Here is a 20159-nt window from a genome sequence, read left to right as displayed (position 1 = left end):
ATGGGGACTGAGAGGAACTTGGTCGGGTGGAACTTGAGCTGGAGATGGGGGAGGATTTGTGTTGGTGGAGGGCAGAGAGGAGGGCCGTGCAGAGCAGGGGTGTGTTGTAGGAGAGGTGCCCCCTGGAGCTCAGTGGATGGGGATCTTAGAGGACAGGAGCTGTTTGTGTTCATTTTTGTATTCCCTGAACTCACACAGGGCCTGGCATTTTGGGAGTATTCTATAAATGACTGTTGAATGGAATGATGGTTTTGTAACCCATTAACTGGGCCTGATGTATTAGAAAGTGTGTGAAAATGCAGCCCATTAGCAGAAAGAAAATCTTACTGAAAAAATGATCCCATGTATGCATAGAGCCTGGTGCGGCCACTTTACTTATGCTGCTGAGTTCTGCATCAGTCCACACTGAGGTCACTGCAGGGGCCAGGAACTCCTCCTCAGACCTTCCTCCGGGTGCCTCAGTCTCTTTACCCCTCTGTTCTCCCAGGTCCTGCTCCCTGTCAGTTCACTCCATCTGGTTTCCCCTCCATGCACTTGGGGTGGGTGTTGCACCCTGTGTGTCATCAGAGGGGGCTTCGGGTCCTTCAGATCCATTGACTAAAACATCCCCAACACGAATGGAGTTTCCTCTTGTTAATATGATAGCTTCTTACAATGCATCTTGAGAACATTATTTGTGTTAAGAGTCTGTCTGACATACAGAGGCCCTTCTTTCCCCATGAAGGAGGTAAGGGGAAGTTGGGAGAAAACACTACCCTGCCTGGGTTACTTATTTCCCCTTGTACAGTGTACTTGGTAGACGTTCAAAATATTTGTTGACTTTGAACATGATCCACATGGCTCTCATATAGTCATTTATTCACACATATATTCAGTGAGGCTTTGAGTGCCTAGTGTGTGCCTGGTATTTGCTAGACGGTGGATGCTGAGATCAGGTGTGCTGCTGCCTCTGAGGAGCTCTCACTATACAGCTGCACCTAGGGTGACCGAATCCACCTGCCCTGCTTTACAGACGTGGAAATTAAAGTGCAGGGAAGTTACAGGATTAGTTCAATGTCACAAGGTCACCAGCCTCAAAGTTACAGGAATAAAGTAAGTTTCCTGACTTGCTGGATTTTCTGTTAGTGTGCAGCTACCTGGCTACTGCAGGTGCAGATGTGGTGAGCTCTGATGGGAGAGAGGACGTTCAGAGTGAAGTGGGAGCCCTGAGCACCCTGGATTAGCCAGGAGGACATGCCGGGTCCCCCTGACTGCACAAAGGACCATCAGGGACATTTGCATTCTCTTTTTCACTCTGAGCTTGAAATGAGAAAAACTGATCCCAGAAAACCAACAGCAGATTTTTCACAGGGCACTGGTGAGACACATCAGAGAAGCCTGTGCTGATGTCTGTCACGGTGTTTCTCACTGAATGGTAATGGTCTGGCTTTGAGTGGGTTCCGTCCATAGCCTGGAGCTCTGTGAGGCAGGGACCAGGTGTGATTCACCTTTGTCTCTCCAGTGACAGTACACAGCAGGCTCCGATAAATATTCCTTCCTTCCTTCCTTCCTTCCTTCCTTCCTTCCTTCCTTCCTCCTTCCTTCCTTCCTCCTTCCTTCCTTCCTTTCCTTCCTTCCTTCCTTCCTTCCTTCCTTCCTTCCTTCCTTCCTTCCTCCTTCCTTCCTTCCTTCCTCCTTCCTTCCTTCCTTCCTTCCTTCCTTCCTTCCTTCCTTCCTTCCTTCCTTCCTTCCTTCCTTCCTTCCTTCCTTCCTTCCTTCCTTCCTTCCTTCCTTCCTTCCTCCTTCCTTCCTTCCTTCCTTCCTTGCTTGCTTTTTTTCTTTCTTCTTTCTTTTTTGATGGAGTCTTGCTCTGTCACCTGGCTGGAGTGCAGTGGCCCGATCTCAACTCACTGTAACCTGGGATTCAAGTGAACCCTACCTGCTGGGTCCAAGCGATTCTTCTGCCTCAGACTCCCGAGTAGCCGGGACTACAGGCGTGCGCCACCATGCCCAGCTAATTTTTGTATTTTTAGTAAAGATGGGGTTTCACCATGTTGGCCAGGATGGTCTCGATCTCTTGACCTCGTGATCCACCCGCCTCAGCCTCCCAAAGTGCTGGGACTACAGGTGTGAGCCACAGTGCCAAGCCTCCAATAAATATTTCTTACAAATAAAAAGGAATAAAAAGTAGACACCTGCACAGGTGTGGGATGACTGAGCAGTGGCATAAGCAGGAAAAGTCAGCGTCCCCAGGATCAGCTGATGTGGCATTTGGCTTCTAGGTAGGGGTGAGGCACCAGGACAGGGACGGGGGTCCTGTGGCTCTGCTGCTCTGGGGAACACTCCTAGGATTCATAGTGTCTGTTGTTGTTACTGCGCTTCACTTGCCCATGGGAACGTGATCAGAGGGTGTGGGGCTTCAGGTGACCCCACATGGGAAACGGCCGAGGAATGGTGGTATGGGCGGCACATGGTTTTTTTTTAAATTTTTTAAACCAATATTTGAAGGTCGGTTGTATGAAAAGCTGTTAGACTTATACAGCCTACAGAGAGTAGGATGAGGTTCAGTGACTGTGAATCAGACACGTTTTGTCTCAGGATGAAAAAGAACTGTCACAGTACAGTAAGTTTCCTTGGAAAATTACGAGTTTACTGGCGGAGTTCAGGCTGAGGCTGACGTTGAAAATACCTGTTAGGGTAAGTTTTAAGGTTACAACGGCAGAGCTTGGCCGGGAACCATTTCCTACTGATATCACATAGTAAGTATTATAAAAACTGTCCTTTGCAATGGGACATTTCTTTATGATGCAGGCTGAACCCCCTCTGACAGTTACTTCCGGTTTTTGTGGGTGGTTATAACTCTCTCATCTCATCTGTGACTTGGAGTTCATCCCCTAAACCCTCCCTGCTCCAGCCCCATCCCGTCCTTGACTGGTGAGACCGGTTAAGAGTTAGGTGCATTTTCTGATGATGGTCACAAGGTGGCAGTACTGCCTCTCTGGCTTTTCCTGAAGCCTCTACCCGGATGTGGGCGAGTCTAAGAGGCTGTTAGGATTAAGAGAAAGTCACGAATGAGGTAATATGTATATGCTATTTTCCTTCTTTCTCCTGTGAGGTAACAAAGTTCAGATGAGAGTGAAATCATTGCATTTTAGAACTGGAAGACATTTCAGAGAACTGCTTCACAATCTTTAATGTGCTCACAGGCCCCCCCAAGTTCTTGTTAAAATACAGATTGTGATCCTTCTGGTGGGGTCTGAGATTCTGCATTTCAAAGGAGTTTTTGGACATGTCGTTGCTGCTGGTTGGTGGGCCACACTTTGAGTAGCAAGGCTTGAGGGTCATTTAGAGATTAATTCTCACTCCATGTGATTTATGGAGGAAGAGAGACCAAACTGCAGAGAGAGAATGTAACTTGCGCTCCATAGCCATGTCCTTACTTTATGACTTTTTCCATTTAAACCAGGGCTTCAGCTTCTCCATCCAGTTCTTTCTCCACGCATCTCATGGCTCCTTCACTGTCGTTGGTGGCATCTCTTTAGCTTAGGAACCCAGAACCCCATTTTCACACCCTCTTTTGTCTTGGCTCAAGGTTTCACTTTGACTGGTTTTGCCCTTACTCAAAACCTTCAGTGGCTTTTCCGTAATCCAAAAATCAAGTTTGTATGTCTGTCTGGTGTTCATGCCTCTGCAACATATGATCCCCCTTTAGCAAGTTTACCTAACTTCCCTGTTTTAAAATCAGTTCTTTCTGTTTTAGCTCTCTCCACTCCTACCTGTTCCCTACACATACCCTGTTCAGGTCTACGGCGGTGGCACGGGCTCCGGTGTTACACTCACTGAGGTTCTAATCCCACATCCACTAACAACTGTGGCAAGTTACTTCCCCTTTCTGAAGATGAGCGTCCTCCTGTGAAATATCCTCATATGATGTTTGAGAAGAGTAAATAAAATAACATCTGCAAACCCACTCTTATTCCGGGGGCCCTCTTCAAAACTGGCATCTCCGGTGGGGCCTGTGTGCATCTTTGTGCATCTAGAGTGGTGCAAAGTGTGCATCTTTGCATGTGTTGTGTATTTTTATCACACGATTCGTCATTTCCTTCCCATCAGTGGCAATTAGGAGCTCATCTCAGGCTTAGGATAGTAACATTATATGACATTTGTTTTCACTATGATAAAGGTCTCTCTGAAGTCTGAATAGAAAATCCGCCAGGAGGGTTGGATGCTTTTCTTAGGCTTCTGTTTCTCTTTGTCTCTGCTTTCCTAAGGCTGAGGCTTTCGGGGCCTAACCCAGATCCTTCCCGTTTTGTGAAATCTTCAACCATTTCTGACCCAGTTGATCCCACCCTTCTGTAAATTGTTTTACCCATGTATTGGCATTTAATTATGTGCCAGTCCTCCCAGTGAGGCCCCACAGGGAGGATGGAAGGCTGTTGGCCTTGTGAGAATTGAAGGTGAATTGAGTGAGTTCTTTTCTTACTACCCCCTGAGTGTTAGAGCTGCTGTCTCTTTTTTTTTCAGCTAGTGCCAACAGCAGTCCCCTCTGCACCAGCAGCACCAGACCCTGGCAGGCATGTGAATGCCTTAGGGATTGCTCTTGTCAGGGTCCTTCCTGCCTCTGGGTTTTGGTGAAATTGGCATTTCCTTTTGCATGTTATTAGATGGTCCCTCGTAGGAGGGGATTTATGATATTCCTTTACGGAGAACCCAAGGTAATAACTCTAGGGAGGCTCAGCACACTATCCTCTTGCTTAAACAGCCAGGTGACAGGAGATTTGTACACATTCCTAGTTTGTAAAATTTACAACCGTCTTTATTCTCTTACTTCAGAAGAGATTAAGGACAAAGGACCAAGTGGGGAGGGCAGGGTGGTTTAGGGGAGGTCATGTACCTCTGACACGGATTCCGTGAATTTTTCATGCAACTATACCCGGAAGTGTACATCTCTGCATATGTGGTCATATATTTCTATCACATGGTTTATAATTTCCTTCTTCTCAGTGACAATTAGGAGTTTACATCAGGCTTATGATAGTAAAATTATATGGGTGTGTGCTTTCTCTACAATGCAGGTTTCTCTGAGGTCTGGAGAGAAAATACTCCAGAAGGGCTGGACACCTTACTCAGCATTTTGCCTCTCTCTCTCTCTCTCTCTCTTTCTCTCTCTTTCTCTCTCTCTTTTTGAGACAGGATCTTGCTCTGTTGCCCAGCCTGGAGCACAGTGGTGCAATCTTGGCTCACTGCAGCCTCAACCTTCTGGACCCAAGCAATCTTCCCACCTCAGCCTCCCAAGTAACTAGGAGTACAGGCACGTACTACACATGCCTGGCTATTTTTTTTTTTTTTTTTTTTTTTTTTTTTTTGTAGAAATGAGGTTTCACCATGTTGCCCAGGCTGGTCTTGAACACCTGAGCTCAAGTTATCTGGCTGCCTTGATCTCTCAAAGTGCTGGGATTACAGTTGTGAGCACCTGGCGCTGCCTTCTCTTTTTATTGGACAACAGTCTACTCCCCATCATTTTCCCAATCAGGAGATTTCTGGCCTTCCATTCCCCTACCATGGGCCCATGCCAAATATTGTGTCTGGAACTGGATGTTGGGCCCAGGGAATGGCTTCCTGACTGATTTCCAGGATTCTAATCTTCGCTGTCTAAGCTGTGGGTTTCCAATCCTGGATGCTGGTTAGTCACCTGTAGGGCATTTAAAACCTACCAATGCCTGTGCCTTTTCCCAGGAATGTCTGATTTGATTGGTCCATAGTGTGGCCCGGAGTATTGGTCACTTAAAAATGCTTCCAAAGAAAATAGCCATTTTACAGTGGAGGAACTTTAGCCCAGTGCTCAAAGTTAACATCTCCAGTAATCAGAGATATCGACATCTTAGGGCATCTTAATATGATGCATGGAGAAGGCGCAGCATCACATCTGTGCTATTCTTGTCTAAAGTGCATCATCTGAGTTTAATCAGGAGAAAATATTAGAAAAGCCCAAACTGAGGGCCATGCTACAAAATAACTCCAGTACTCTCCATAAATGCGAAGGTCATGAAGGCAAAAGAAATTCTGAGGAACTGTCCCAGATTAAGGGAGACTGAGAGGACAGAACAATGAGATGCAATGTGTCATCCCGGATTGGATCCTGGTCTAGAAAGAGGACATCACTGGGAAGACAGAAGGGATTTGAATAAGGTCTGCAATGTATTTACTGTACAATGTCAGTGATCATTTATTGATTTTAATGTTTGCACTGTGGTTATCTAAAACAATATTTGGGAAAGTTGAGTGAAAAGTATATGGGGACTCTATGGGGACTCTATTTTTGGAAAACTTTTGAAAGTCTGAAATTATTTCAAAATAAGAAGTTAAAAAAAAGAAAAGAAAAGATGAAAGCTTCCAGATAATTCTATTAAGTTGCCAGAGTTCAGAACCACTTCTTTAAGTTATCTTGCCTATGACCATTGTAATCGAGTACCCCTATTTTTCTAGAGGTGGCCTACTTTTTAAAATTATTTTAACAGAAACAATTATTTTATTTCTCATAGCCCCACATTGTTGCTAGACCAATGGGTAGTGTCCTGATTTGGGTTAGAACCATCCTGGTGGCAAAAACTGCTTGTAACATTGGCCCTGCTTGAGGGATAGGAATATACCTCTGTTTTGGAGCTTCCTGCTTTTACATCCTCTATATGAAAATACAAGGCAGGCTTTCCCAGAGATCTTCTAGACCTTATATCATAATGCTCCAAACTGTATCACCTATAAGCCTGGGTACTCATAAATATTTTTAACTCCAAATAAATCGGTTCCATTCTGCTGTCCAATGACTATGCCCCCTTTCAGCAAAAAGTAGGCAGAACATATGTGACACCCATATCCCATAAAGATAAAATAAAACTTGGCAGTGGAAAATTGTAACTGAGTACCCCCATTTTTCTAGAGATGGTTTAATTATTTCCCTCTGTCTCTTTTCTCATTTTTCCAGCACCCCGTTTCCTATTTAACCCTTCAGAAATGTATATATACAACCTTCCCCATCACCAGACACTCCCTAAAGGGCAAGTTCTTCTACATAGGTGCTCCGTGACGGGTCTGTCCTCAAGAGTTGACAGTTGATCAGCAGACCATAGCATACCTGCCATGAACCTTTCATCTTTAGGGAATTGCCTCAGAACTTCCATCCTGGGCTGCCTCAGAACTCAGACACTTTCAGAGGGCGCGTCGGAAGCATATCCAGTTGACCATTTTTGTAACTTACTTCTGTCCAGGAAAGTGCCAACTCAGCTGCCCAGGAGATAACTGCCTGGTAGCAGGAGGACCAGACAGTTATCTACTTCTCATTTCCTCTCTTCCTCATTTGTTAGTCATTCTTGCTCATTTCCTCTCTTACCTCATAAAAATACCTGCTTTTTGCTCCAAAGGTGAAGCAGCACATTTAAAGGCAGAATGCTGTGTGCCCCTTCCTCCAAGCTAGCTTTGGAATAAAGTTACTTTTTTTGTATCAGACCCTGCTTTTTTTTTTTTTTCAGACGGAGTCTCGCTCTGTCGCCCGGGCTGGAGTGCAGAGGCGCGATCTTGGCTCACTGCGAGCTGTGCCTCCCAGGTTCACGCCATTCTCCTGCCTCAGCCTCCTGAGTAGCTGGGACTACAGGCGCCCGCCACCACGCCCAGCTAATTTTTTGTATTTTTAGTAGAGACGGGGTTTCACCGTGTTAGCCAGGATGGTCTCGATCTCCTGACCTCGTGATCTGCCCGCCTCATCCTCCCAAAGTGCTGCGATTACAGGCGTGAGCCACCGCGCTCGGCCCAGACCTTGCTTTTGTTAGTGGGACTCTACATGCAGCCTGCAACTAATCTGTTTTTGGTTTCACTGTCAGAGTAATCTTCCTGGAAATGCTCTTTGTCATGTTTCTGACCTTCTCAAATATTTCCAGTGACTCCTATCATCCATAGGATGAAGTTCCAGTTCCTTAGGCTGCCGTTCAAAGCCCCCATAACACAGCCCCAGTCTACTCTCTTGGTCTGTGTAGAAAGACTTGACCCACATTTTATGTTTTCATGTCTGAACTTATTCTAATTCTTTCACTCCTTCCCACAATACCTTCAACTGTCTTCTCAGCCTCCTGAGCTGTTCTTTGTCTAAGGCTCATTTCAGACCCTGACTCTTCATTGAAGCCCGTGTGGTTATTTCTGTTAGAAGCAGTCATCCTGTCTTTCTTTGAATTCATGTAGGCTCAATCACTCTGCAGTGAAACATGACCTTTAGATTCAGAAATATGTGAGTCGGAATCCTGGTTCCACCTTTGACCAATTCTGAGGTAAAGGACGAGTTAATTGATGTCTTGGGATAGAGGCATAATAGTGCCTACTTAAAGTGTCATTGGGGGCATTAGATAAGATGGAAATATAAAGGTCCCAGCACGTTGCAGGTTCCTTCCCCAATACTTTTGTAGCTCAGTGCTCCCCAAAGCTACTGTGGGTTGTGCAGAGGCTCTTATCAACATTTTCTGGAGAGCCTTTAAAAGATATTTGTGCCTGGTCATCATTAAAATGAGAGACACTCTTGAACTGGACTGAATGCCTGGGGCTTTAAAGAGTTCAATTGAGATTTTTTTTTTTCCCCTGGAAAACAACTCGGTAAATAAGTGAACTGTGGACAGAGGAATGTAACCCAATAGGGGAGAAGGAAGGGACAATGGGTTTCTAAATGGGAGAAAGCTGCGATGCCTTCCACACCCATGTCTTTGACCTCAGTCAGACAGCATCGAGGAAGTACAACTCCTAAAATTATGTAAGGGAAAATAAAAATCTCGGGAGTGTCACACTCATTACACCAAAGGGATAGTTCAATCTGGAGGCTGAGTCATATAATGCCACCATCTTTTTTTTCCAGACGAACAACTGTTACTACACGACCTTGTGTCAAAGCATTGAACATTAACCAAACCTCCACAAGAAGGTGAAAAGGCCTCAGGCAACTCTAGATGACTGCCTTCACAAATTGTTCTTTGCTGGGCTTGAAACCTTTCAAGATGTATATCCTTCCACAAAACAAGGACATGTCCATTGTAACTTTAGGTTTGCAATCTAAGATTTCACACTGATAATGCTTATCTATCCAAGAAGAAAGACAAGATGAGACCAATCATTCTTTCCTCTACTTGTATCTTCCTACCTGCCTTCCCCCCTTTGAGGAGATGTATAAATACCAGGCCTCCTGAAAACCTCTTCAAAGACAACACAAGCCACAGATGGTTTCTATGACTTATGTTTTTCCAGGATGCACCCTCAAGCTCTGGCTCAGTAAACCTCAATGAACTAAGACACCTGCTTGCCTCAGTCACTCATTTTGGTTAACATTTTGGTGACCATGAAGGGATCCTCTGAATGCAGCTTAGCCCCTGAGGCTTGCAGTGATTCTCCTGTTTACGCTCAGTATCAACTATTGAGCGTTAGCTCTGACCAAATATGTGACTTTCCAAGGACTGGATCCTCTCCCTCTTGAGGTTCCTGCTCCCCCCAATTTTTCGTGTGAGATCTGAGTTTTGTTTTGCCATGGAACTCCTCTACTCATGGAGCTCTGCTCACTTCCTATAAGGAAGGTGAGTTTCCTTCTTCTGTGGCAATGGAGAGCAGCCTTCAGCTTGGTCCCCTCTCAGATAAAGAGCTGGGTTGGGATTTTAAAATGTGGTAGCTGCAGGTTAAAGTTTATGGCTAGTTGGCTTTAACATCTCCTCGTGCTTACAGTGTTTACTAGGATGTAATATGTAAAGTGCAATTGCTTTTTGTGTTTTTGGATTTTGTCATTCCTCTTTTGAGTTTGACCAACTCTTGGCCCTGTCTAGTGTCCAAAACACCTTCCAACTTGGTCAAACCCAGCAGGAGCTCTACATTATGGTGAGCGGGCCTCAAAATTGGCTAACACCCCTACAACTGCAGAACATCAAGTTCAACCTCTAGGAATCACCTGTCAGTTGAAGGAAATAAGAATATTTTACCCAAAATTATATTTCTTTGACACATTTTGAGATGTCTGTCGGAGGGCCAGCAAGCGGAAATGGCCCTGCAAAGCTGTCTTTCATGGGAAAATTGGCATCTCTAGAGAATACCCATTAATACAGGCAGGCTTTCTCTTGTCTGGATCTGGGAAAAAAGAATGGAGCCTGAGACCTTAAAGACCTGAATGAAATATTTACCATCTATTCTCTCTGAGGGCTGCTACCTGTGAGGTTTCATCTATATAACAAGACCCTCTTTGTTAGCCAAACTTCCTCCTTTCTCCCTCCCATAACCTGTCTTGCTACTTAAACCTGATTTACCACCATACCACCAGCATGTTTTTGGCCATGCAGGAATCCAGGAAATCAACCACCAAAAGGGTAAGACTTTATATCAGCGAGGCTCCTGGCTTCTCTCTCCCTGTGCAATTTGGTCAAGCAGACAGGAAAAATCAGTTTTCTCTGCAAACTTTTGGTTAACAGGAGAAGATTTGTGTATGACTAACCTGGGTGTAGTGATTCTGGTGTAGTATTTGGTGCATTTTTCCATATGAATATTTATATTGCCGAATCCCTTTCCTTCCAGAAACAGTCTTTTCCTTTATCTCTTTCCTTCTGTGTTGTTCACAAAGAAGGTACCAAGTAAAATTCCCTCTCATCTTGTTTTATGTCATCGACGGTTTGATTTGTGACCAAGTGGCCAAGTGGGAGCACTTGCTCTTGGTCCCCACCATCTGGGAGGTGTGATTTTTGAGTCACATTCAGGTGGTCAGCCTGAAAATGACTGGGACCTGAGATGTTTTTGTTTTGCTTTGTTTGTTCCAAATAAGTTGAACTCCCAGGAGGATTTGTTATAAGAAGTCCCATCTATAAGGGGTTTTTGTTGTCCCAACCCTTGTTGCCTGGTTAGTGCTGTAGAAACAAGAGTCTTTTGCTGTCCTGTTCTATTCCTGGGAGGGAATCTTTTATTCTGTTGGGGGGCAGATCTTTGGGATTGCTTCATCACTGAAGAAACTGCTGGATTGAGTCATGATTGGGATCAGTACACCACTGGAAATTCTAATTGCTAACGGCCAGACGATGGATCCTTTAAATTGGACTCCTACATTAAAAAAAGATTTTGGAGATCTTTTATTTCAAATAAGTGATGGAAAGATAAAACTAAAAGAAAAAGACACATCATAGTGTTATGGCTAGCTTTAAAAATTCCTCTTGAGTAAATTACAAAAATTTGACCTAAAACAAAGTTAAAATCCTTTGTGAGCTCAAACTACTTGCTATAGATCTTCTGAGAGAATATGAATAAAAGCCACTCCACGTTCTCTTCTAATAGTTAAAAATCTATGATTTAACTACTGCAGCCTGGGTTTAATTCTAGGTCAGGAAACTAGTCCCTTTTAGTTTTATATTTGTGTGATTTTTTACTTTTTTTGGGGGGTACTCATTCATCTCTTTGGATATGCCTTGCACATCTGTGGTTAAGTCACAACCCTGGCTAAGGCTTATTAGTTTTAATTGGGAGTGTGGCTTTGGTAAAACAAAATTCAAAAAATCAGAAATACCAGTTGTTTGTCCCAGCTAAAATCTGATAACAAGGAACCTAAAGGAATTTTTTTAAAAAAGAGATCTATGGTTAAAAGTCAGCTTAATTAAAAACCAACACTCAAGACCTTCTCACTTTTTCTTTTTTGTGTCCTTTTAAAAAATTCTGTCTCCAGTTGACTGAAATATTTTGAATTATGTGTTTTCGCCTTTCTTTTTGCTTCCTTTCTTAAAAATTATTCTTCCATTGATTTCTATGTGCCCCTCCTTCCTGTTGCTACCCTGGATGCCACATGAGTGGACCTAAACAATTTCTAACAACTTGAGACCCCTTAGGGAAAACAGAAAAGATGCCACAGGCTCCTAGTTTTGGGAGAAACCTCTGTTTTCCCTCATGGAGCCTCAGGAATTTTAAATAAACAGATTTCTGTTAGATCTCACACTCTTTTCTGTTGTGTTATCTGATGTTTTTTGGCTTCTGGAGGCATCAGAGATTACTTCATACTGTAAAAATATTTGAGCTTGAGTGTGTGATGGTTGCTGGGTCAGGGGTGAGAGCTACAGTTTTGGAGATGACTGACAGTGGTTACAATAAATATGATTACTTCAGAGGGCTACTCATTTCTTTGCATGTTTAGATAAGAAAGACACGGTTTAAACAATTAGAAAAATGCCTTTGCAGCAAAGTACACTGTGGAAGCATTGTACAGCATGGTCATTTTTGCATTTTACTTTTTTGAGGGGGACCTGGGATTCAGTGGAATCCTTAATGTTTAAAGATCTAAATACTCTGCTTTCCAACTGTGCCCACTTTTCCCATATTTAAATTATTAGGCCCCACAAACTGCAAGTACTTTTTTGGCCCTTCTCCTTAATGGGCTCCATCCTGAGCTCAGTGGTCCAGCTGGAAAACACACACCTATCTAAAGAAAATAAATCTCCTCGTAAAATCCTAACGTAAATATCTATCATTTTGTGTTACCTTGGTGTCTATTTTTTTCTAAGCTAATTAACACAGGTGGCATCTATTTTTAATGTTCCTTTAACACACCTTAATTCCTTGAAGAGGCTTAAATTCTCTCTCAGTGCTTTGAGGTGTAAATTTGTTACCCATTTTATCTTAAAACTTGGTGAGGACTTCTCCAGATAAATGTTAACTATTTCCATTTCCAAAGGTACTATCTGAATCCAACTGCTCTTTTAAACCAGTGAGTTCTACTGGTCCCATGGCTAAAGAAAAGCAAAACTCTGAAGTCTTTGTGTCTGTCTCTGTCTTTATGTGTGTATGTGTATGTTAAATGTTGTGTCAGACATATAAACATATGTCCGTACATATGTTTATACATTGTCTACACATGGTATCAAATTAATATAAAGATAAATGAGTACTCATAAATTAAACAAGACCAAATGCTTTTCAAGTTCATGCGATTTTAGCAATCTTTGGTAAACAAGAATAGTTTCAGAATTGTTGGTAAAAGAAAGTAGAAATGTCTTCAGAATTTAATGTAGACACTTTTGCCTGGGTCTATTGGACAGACAGGCCTATACTCTCTCTAATAGATGTTTTAAAGTCATAAAATTGTTGCTTCTATTATGTTTATATACATATATACATAAAGCAAAATATATATAAAACAACAATTATATATAAATTAAGCAACAGTTACATATATTACATATTTATATAATAAATTGCTTAATTTGTCTGTGAGTGTACGTATTCGGATACAAAGGACCGTGATGAGGTCTGCGGGCAATACCGGGCCTATCTCCCAGCTGTGCCTCTTGCCCATGCTGAAAGAAATTAGACCCTCCAGGCATGATCATCAGAGGTCTGACATTTGTCCTGCATTCATTCTACATCTGGTACATGACTAAGATTGCTTACTTCCTATGTTTTTCACTGAAAATAAGGGTGTCTAAGAGTTAACAATGTAATGTAGGTATTTAAGACTGTTAGATATAAGAGAAACAATTCTATAGCAGTGTATAAGGAAAGTTAGGATGTGTTTTTGGTCAAACAAAATGTATAAGAAGTGATAAAAGTATAATATTTGTTAAAGGAAGAGTAATTTTGCCTAGTTTAGAGCTTTTTAAGGATTATTTTAAATTGAAGGAATAAAAAGAATGGTGGGTAATACTGAGTGGAGTCAGAAAGTTGGAGAAAGAAAGAGAATGAACAAAATTATAAAGGCTATAAAATGTCTTATGGAAATCTTACATTGTAGTCAAAACTGATACAAATTAAATAGACTTGTTTATAAGGTTTTATTAAAATTAGCTTCAGCATTAATGATACATTAAAACAAAGGTAACACTTGTTTTTTTTCTTTTGAACAAGATTTTCATGTAGCATTAATAGGAGATAGTAAATTCTTTTTGTTTACCTTTTGAGAAAAAAGCGGGGGCAGAGACAGATTCAGTTTGCCTCGTGATGTCTTTATTAAGCCTTATGATTATTTGGGAAATAAAATCTCCTGTCAGAGTACATTTTCCTCAAAGAATGAAAGTTTTTGCCGGTCAGGCATGGTGGTTCAATGCTTATAATCCTAGAACTTTGGGAGGCCAAGGCAAGGAGATGGTTGGAGTGCAGGAGTTTAAGATCAGCCTGGGCCACAAATAGAGACTCTGTCTCTAGAAAAAACAACAATAACAAAATTAACAAGGTGTGGTAGCATGCACCTGTAGTCTCATCTACTCAGGTGTCTGGGTTGGGAGAATTGCGTAAGCTCTGAAGGTCAAGGCTGCAGTGAGGTATGATGGTGCCACTGCGCTCCAGCCTGGGTGACAGAGCGAGACCCTGTCTCAAAAAATAAACATAAATAAATAAATAAATAAAATAAAGATTTTTCCCTCTTAAAATTTTTGAACTATCACTTTGACTAAATTAATAACTATTATTTTACAGTGACCTATGACCAATTTTGAACAGGTGTCTTAAACCTTTGATATTTGACAAACTTTCCAAAATCAAAATTTCAGGCCAAGTATAAGACTAAAACTTATTTTGCAAATAATTTGGGTCCTACTACAATTTGCCTTTGGTACAAATGGGGAACTGGCGAGAGAAAACATTATGTTTCAGAAGAAACTACAGTACAGCTGTTATTAAATTCTGGTGTTGCTCATTGTTTTTGAGTTTTGTTATTTCCTTACAATTTGTACTGAATCCTGAATTCTTTCCTGGATACAAGTCTTGAAACTAACATTTTCTTTTTTCTTTTCCTTTTTCTTTTCTTTTCTTTTTTTTTTGTGAGACGGAGTCTCGCTCTATCGCCCAGGCTGGAGTGCAGTGGTGCGATCTCAGCTCACTGCAAGCTCTGCCTTCCGGGTTCATGCCATTCTTCTGCCTCAGGAGCCCGCCACCACGCCTGGCTAAGTTTTTGTATTTTTAGTAGAGACGGGATTTCACCGTGTTAGCCAGGATGGTCTCGATCTCCTGACCTGTGACCCGCCCGCCTTAGCCTCCCAAAGTGCTGGGTTTACAGGCGTGAGCCACCACGCCTGGCCGAAACTAACATTTTCAAGTTTTTCTTCCATTTTTCTGACTTGGAATCATTAGAAATTAAAACTGTGCTTTTTCCTAAAGCCATGCAACCTGAAGCTAGACAACTTAAGTGAATTTCAGGAGAAATTACAACTTATATAGCAAGAACCTTCGTGCCTGCTAATATATGGATTACTCAAAAGGTTCACTTGACATCTCATTCAGACTACAATCCAGAGCAACCTGCCACTGCAATCTGAAGGTGCTTCAGAGGCTCTAGAAAAACTAGTCTGTAGGCTGCTCCAGATATTACAATTGAGCCAACATACAACTGAAACGGTTAGGGTGATGATTGCTCAAAGAATTGCTTTAATCGAAGAGGCAGCTGTGTAGCCTGAATAGGGCTCCACAATTACTTTCCCTTTGTTCCTGTAACTTGGCTTTGGTCCTTTTCTGAGGCGACTTCACTCCCTTCTCCATGAGACACAACTTCCTAGGAATGAGCCTTCCTAGTGATGTGGGATCAGATGAAACATACAACCACAAACTCATATTTTCCATAATGCGTTCTCTGAAAGATTTTGAGGAATAGGGGTTGGCCAGGTGCAGTGGCTCACGCCTGTAATCCTAGCACTTTGGGAGGCTGCAGTGGGTGGATCACTTGAGCTCAGGAGTTCAAGACTGGCATGGGCCTGTAGTCCCAGCTTCTACTTGGGAGGCTGAGGTAGGAGGATTGCTTGAGCCTGGGAAGTGGAAGTTACAGTGAGCCATGATTGCACCACTGCACTCTGGCCTGGGTGACAGAGTGAGACCCTGTCTCAACAACAACAACAACAAGAAAAAAAAAAAAAAAAAGAAAAGAAAAGAGAGAGAGAGAGAATAGCAGATCAGGGAGCGGGTAAATGTAAAGGGAAAGAAAAACTTCAGGACCCTCTTCAGGTCACAGGGAAAGTTAAGCTTTGAGACTGAGTCGTGAAACACCATCATCATTTCCGCAGATGGATCGCTGTTACTACAAAACCTTTTGTAAAAATGTTGTGCATTAGCCAGACCTCCATAGGAAGGCAAAAGGCCTTAGGTATTTCTGGATGACCGCCCTCACAAATTGCTCTTTGCTGGCCTTAAAACTTTCAAGATGTATATCCTCCCATATAACAAGGACATGTCGATTGTATCTTCGGTTCTAAAATCTAAGTCTGGTTCCTGAGGCTTCAGTCTTAGTCCTTAGGATTTCAGGCTGATAATGCTTATCTTTCTAGGCACAGAACAAGGACAAGAGCAATCATTCTTCCACCTACCTGCCTCTTCCTACCTGCCTCCCCCACTTTAAGGCCTCCTGAAAACTTCTTCAGAGAGAACACAAGCCACAGAGGTTTTCTGTGACTTGTGTTTTCCTAGGGCGTACCCTCAAGGTCTGGCTCAGTAAACAATTCATTTAGACGCTTGCCTCAGTCACTTATTTTGGGTAACCACCATTAGTTCTGCACAGCCCTTCAATAAACCATTCCCTGCCCAGGTGATGTGTACCTAGGTGACTCAGGTCTCCATAAGTCAAACACGCTTCTCCCTTTTCAGCTCCTCCACCCCACCACTCAGTGCTGTGTGCACTGGTCTGGCCCCGATTCCAAGCTGATAGTATTGGCTTAAGAAAGCAAGGCCGGGTGGGGCGGGTTGAGAAGGAAGTCAGAGGCCACCAGCCATGGAAAGAGGCAGGTGGGGCTGTCACTGCTTAAAGATCTCACACTCTAGGTGTGTTTTATGACTGTTTCTGGATTTGAAATCTCCTCTTTGTGACCATTCCAGTGACTCATGCTTTTCCTACTTCCTTCTCATTACACTTACTGTTCCTAGTACACCTCATTTATGGACAGGAATGGCTGGGCAAATAGTTGACAGTGGAGTAAAAATGACTTTATGATGACTGGGAACCTGGACCTATTTTTTCTCCAAAGAGACTGAGGTTCATAAAAGCTAGTTCTTATTCAGGGCTGTGCAGTTGTGAGTGTGGCGTTAGGGAACAGCTGCATAAGTGAAGGGTGAGACAGAAAACAAAATGCTGGCTGTTTGTCAAATCCTGAGAGTAGAGGGGGCAAAAATCACTCTGGAAGGTGGATGTCATTCAGGAGACCTTGGAAATCTTAGGATGTCCTCTGCCCCATGGGGAGGGGAATGAGGTTAAATTATGGGGCTGGGTGACAATGGGTACACTACTTCACGTCTCTGCCTCAGTTTTAAAAATCTGTAAAAAACGGGGATGGTGGCACTCAGGATGTTTTGTGAGGACTGTGCTAGCTGGAAAGCTCTTAGGATAGTGCCTGGTGCATAGTGAGGGCTGCATCAGTCTGAGCTATTATAATAATGGGAATAGGCAAAGGTACCACCCTGGGCATGGAGGATGGGGAGGTATTTCCCAGCCATAGTCCTGGCAGGCCAGCTGGAGATGAAGATGGTGAAGGGGGAGGCTTAACCTCCAGGAATGGAAGGATTGGGAAACAGTAACTCATGCACAACATTCTGTGAAAATGCAGCAGGTATACTTGGAGTGGGTGTGGCTTCTGTCACAGTTATTACCTCCTGGGGTCTAGAATGTGTCCTAGAGTCAAATGATTTTTCTAAAAGCCAAGCCTAGAAACAGGTTTCTGGGGTGCCTTGCAAATTAGCATTCTTTACGCCAAAAGAAAGCATTCATCTTTTTAAAGGGAAGCATTCATCTTGCTAAAGGAATCCCCTCTTTTGGCCCAGCTCGTTATTTTTGTACTATCCAAATGTATAAGGTGTTAAGAGAAAGACTGAAGAAGAGTGAAATAAGAAAGTGCATGTATAAATTAACAGGGCAGAATTGGGACTGGTATGTGTAAATTAAGAGGAAACATGTATAGGTTTTACATGAACATAAAAAGGACTTGTTTTAACCAGACATCTCCATATAAATAATGTGGGCTCTCTCTCATGGATAACAGACTTCATCACGAGAACATTCCAGCAGAATCATGAGAGAATGGGAAGTGTGGCTTCTTTCCCAACTGGCAGCTTAGACTGAGTAAGTCACTGAAGAGAACGGAGATGAAGGAGTAGATGGATGAGGGTGACAGAAATAGGGTGGTGAAAGTAAAGAACTGCAAAGAATGTTTACCAAGGGCTCATCAGGTACCAGGCTCTGTGTCTAATGCCTTACACATCTTAGTTTACCCTTTCATGTAAATTTTCTGATGCAGTAAGAATCACTCTTGTGCTTCAGATGAGAAGAGGCTGAGAGAGGTGGAGTGAGTGGTCCAGGGTCATCCAGCCAGTTCATAGCAGAGCTGGTGTGTTTCACCCTCAACTTTGTGCACAGACAGAAAAGTGAGACACAGAAGGCAGGCAAAGCAAATTTTTGTTGTGGGTGAAGTTTATAAAAGGTACCTGTGTTGGGCAGAATAATGACCTCCTAAAAATGTCCACATCCTAATCCCTGGAGCCAAGGCATAATACTTTTATTTGGCAAAAAGACTTTCCAGATGTGATGAGGTTAAGAATCTTGAGATGGGAGGTTATTCTGGATTATCTGCGTGGGCTCAGTGTAATCAGAAGGGTCCTTGTAAGGGAAAGAGGAAGGCAGGAGGGTCAGGGTGAGAATGATGCAGCCTGAGAGACTCCACTGGCCATTGCTGGCTGTGAACTCATATCAAAAGACAAAATTACAGCAGCTTTAGTTATAAATCTAATTGGCTTTTATTTGGGATTTATAATTTGGGGCAGGTCCCACTTTACAAAAACAGTGATAGTTCCCCTTTGGCAATACAATAAACAGAACAGTGGGTTTTGTCAAATTTGAACAAGAAAAGAGAGCAGTAGAAATAAATGTATTGGTTAACATCAGGTTAATTCAGGTTACTTTTTTATAAAAATTAAAGTAAGGGGGACCTCAAGTAGATTGGAATCTCTTTTTTTTTTTTTTTTTTTTTCTGAGGTGGAGTCTCACTCTGTCATCCAGGCTGGAGTGCGGTGGCGCAATCTTGGCTCACTGCAATCTTTGCCTCCCAAGTTCAAGCAATTCTCCTGCCTCAGCCTCCTGAATAGCTGGGATTACAGGTGTGTGCCACCACACCCAGCTAATTTTTGTATTTCTAGTAGAGACGGAATTTCACCACGTTGGTCAGGCTGGTCTCAAACTCCTGTCCTCGTTATCCGCCTGCTTCGCCCTCCCAAAGTGCTGGGATTATAGGCGTTAGCCACTGTGCCTGGCCATTTTTTTTTTTATTGGTCTGTTTTGGGATCTATCTGCTTTCTTAAAATTTCAGTTGGAGTATGTAACATTTAACATCAGTGGCCCTATTTTGGAGTCTTTATACACTCACTTAGGTGAGAGTGTGACCGAAACTTAAAGCATTGACATTACTCTCAGCTACCATCATTTTGGGCTTCCATCATTCATAGGTTGTGATGTCTTCCTGATCACACATTCCTTTGAGTTTTGTCACCAGCCAAAGAGAGACCATTTGACATTTGATGGATAGCTGCATGCAAACATTTAAAGCTTTTAGAGATTACAGCACACCAGGGAGACTACTAGTGTGACTATCAGGAGAATAATACCAAGAGTTTGGAGTATGCACCTTAGGCAAGATGCAAACCAACTAAAATGGAATAAAGAATGAGCCAGATGAATCTACCCATTTTAACCAAGCAGGATGTTTGTTAATTTCTGCAACTGAGTCTCTGTATACCCATTGTATTTATTTATGTGCAACAAGAAGTGTCAGAAACAGCACAGGCTCTTTCCTGTTCAGCTAGTAGGTAGCAATTCTATTATCTAGCATCTCATGCCTGGGTTACATTAAAACAGGGAGTGAGAACAGGTGAGTCTAGAAGTGTAACTCTAAAAGGGACCACCATACATTTGAACCAACAGTTGTATTAAAGATGCTGCTAATGTCAGCCATTGAGTGGACTAAAGGATCTCTTATGTAAAAATTTGGGAGTGATATGAGAGATCTGATACTCTGTTAAGCTACCCTCAGAAGATACTTCCTGTGAAATTCTAATGACAGCATTATCCTGCCAAGTGAAAGAGGCAGCAATGAGCAAAGACAAATTAAGAGGGGTAGGAGCCTCATCATGGTGGGAAGCCTTGTTCTGACATCTTGAGAAAAGCTGTCCACAGTGTGAAGTTG

General features: G+C 42.7%; 1 protein-coding gene across 21 annotated transcripts in view; it reads right to left on the bottom strand.

Annotated features, from left to right (window-relative positions):
• BCKDHA (branched chain keto acid dehydrogenase E1 subunit alpha) overlaps positions 1 to 20159 on the bottom strand; it is a 446963-nt gene that overhangs the window by 106372 nt on the left and 320432 nt on the right. Inside the window, exon 1 of one of the 21 annotated variants that reach the window (XM_050768494.1) lies at positions 10700 to 10703. The exons of the other annotated variants lie outside the window; for them this stretch is intronic. The gene's annotated coding sequence lies outside the window, so the exon portion shown is untranslated. Of the gene's footprint in view, positions 1 to 10699; positions 10704 to 20159 lie in introns of those variants that run through there. 21 annotated transcript variants of the gene reach the window in all.

This window comes from Macaca thibetana, chromosome 19 (genome assembly GCF_024542745.1).
Source record: "Macaca thibetana thibetana isolate TM-01 chromosome 19, ASM2454274v1, whole genome shotgun sequence".
Lineage (NCBI taxonomy): Eukaryota > Metazoa > Chordata > Mammalia > Primates > Cercopithecidae > Macaca > Macaca thibetana.
This window is presented reverse-complemented; position numbering and strand designations above follow the sequence as displayed.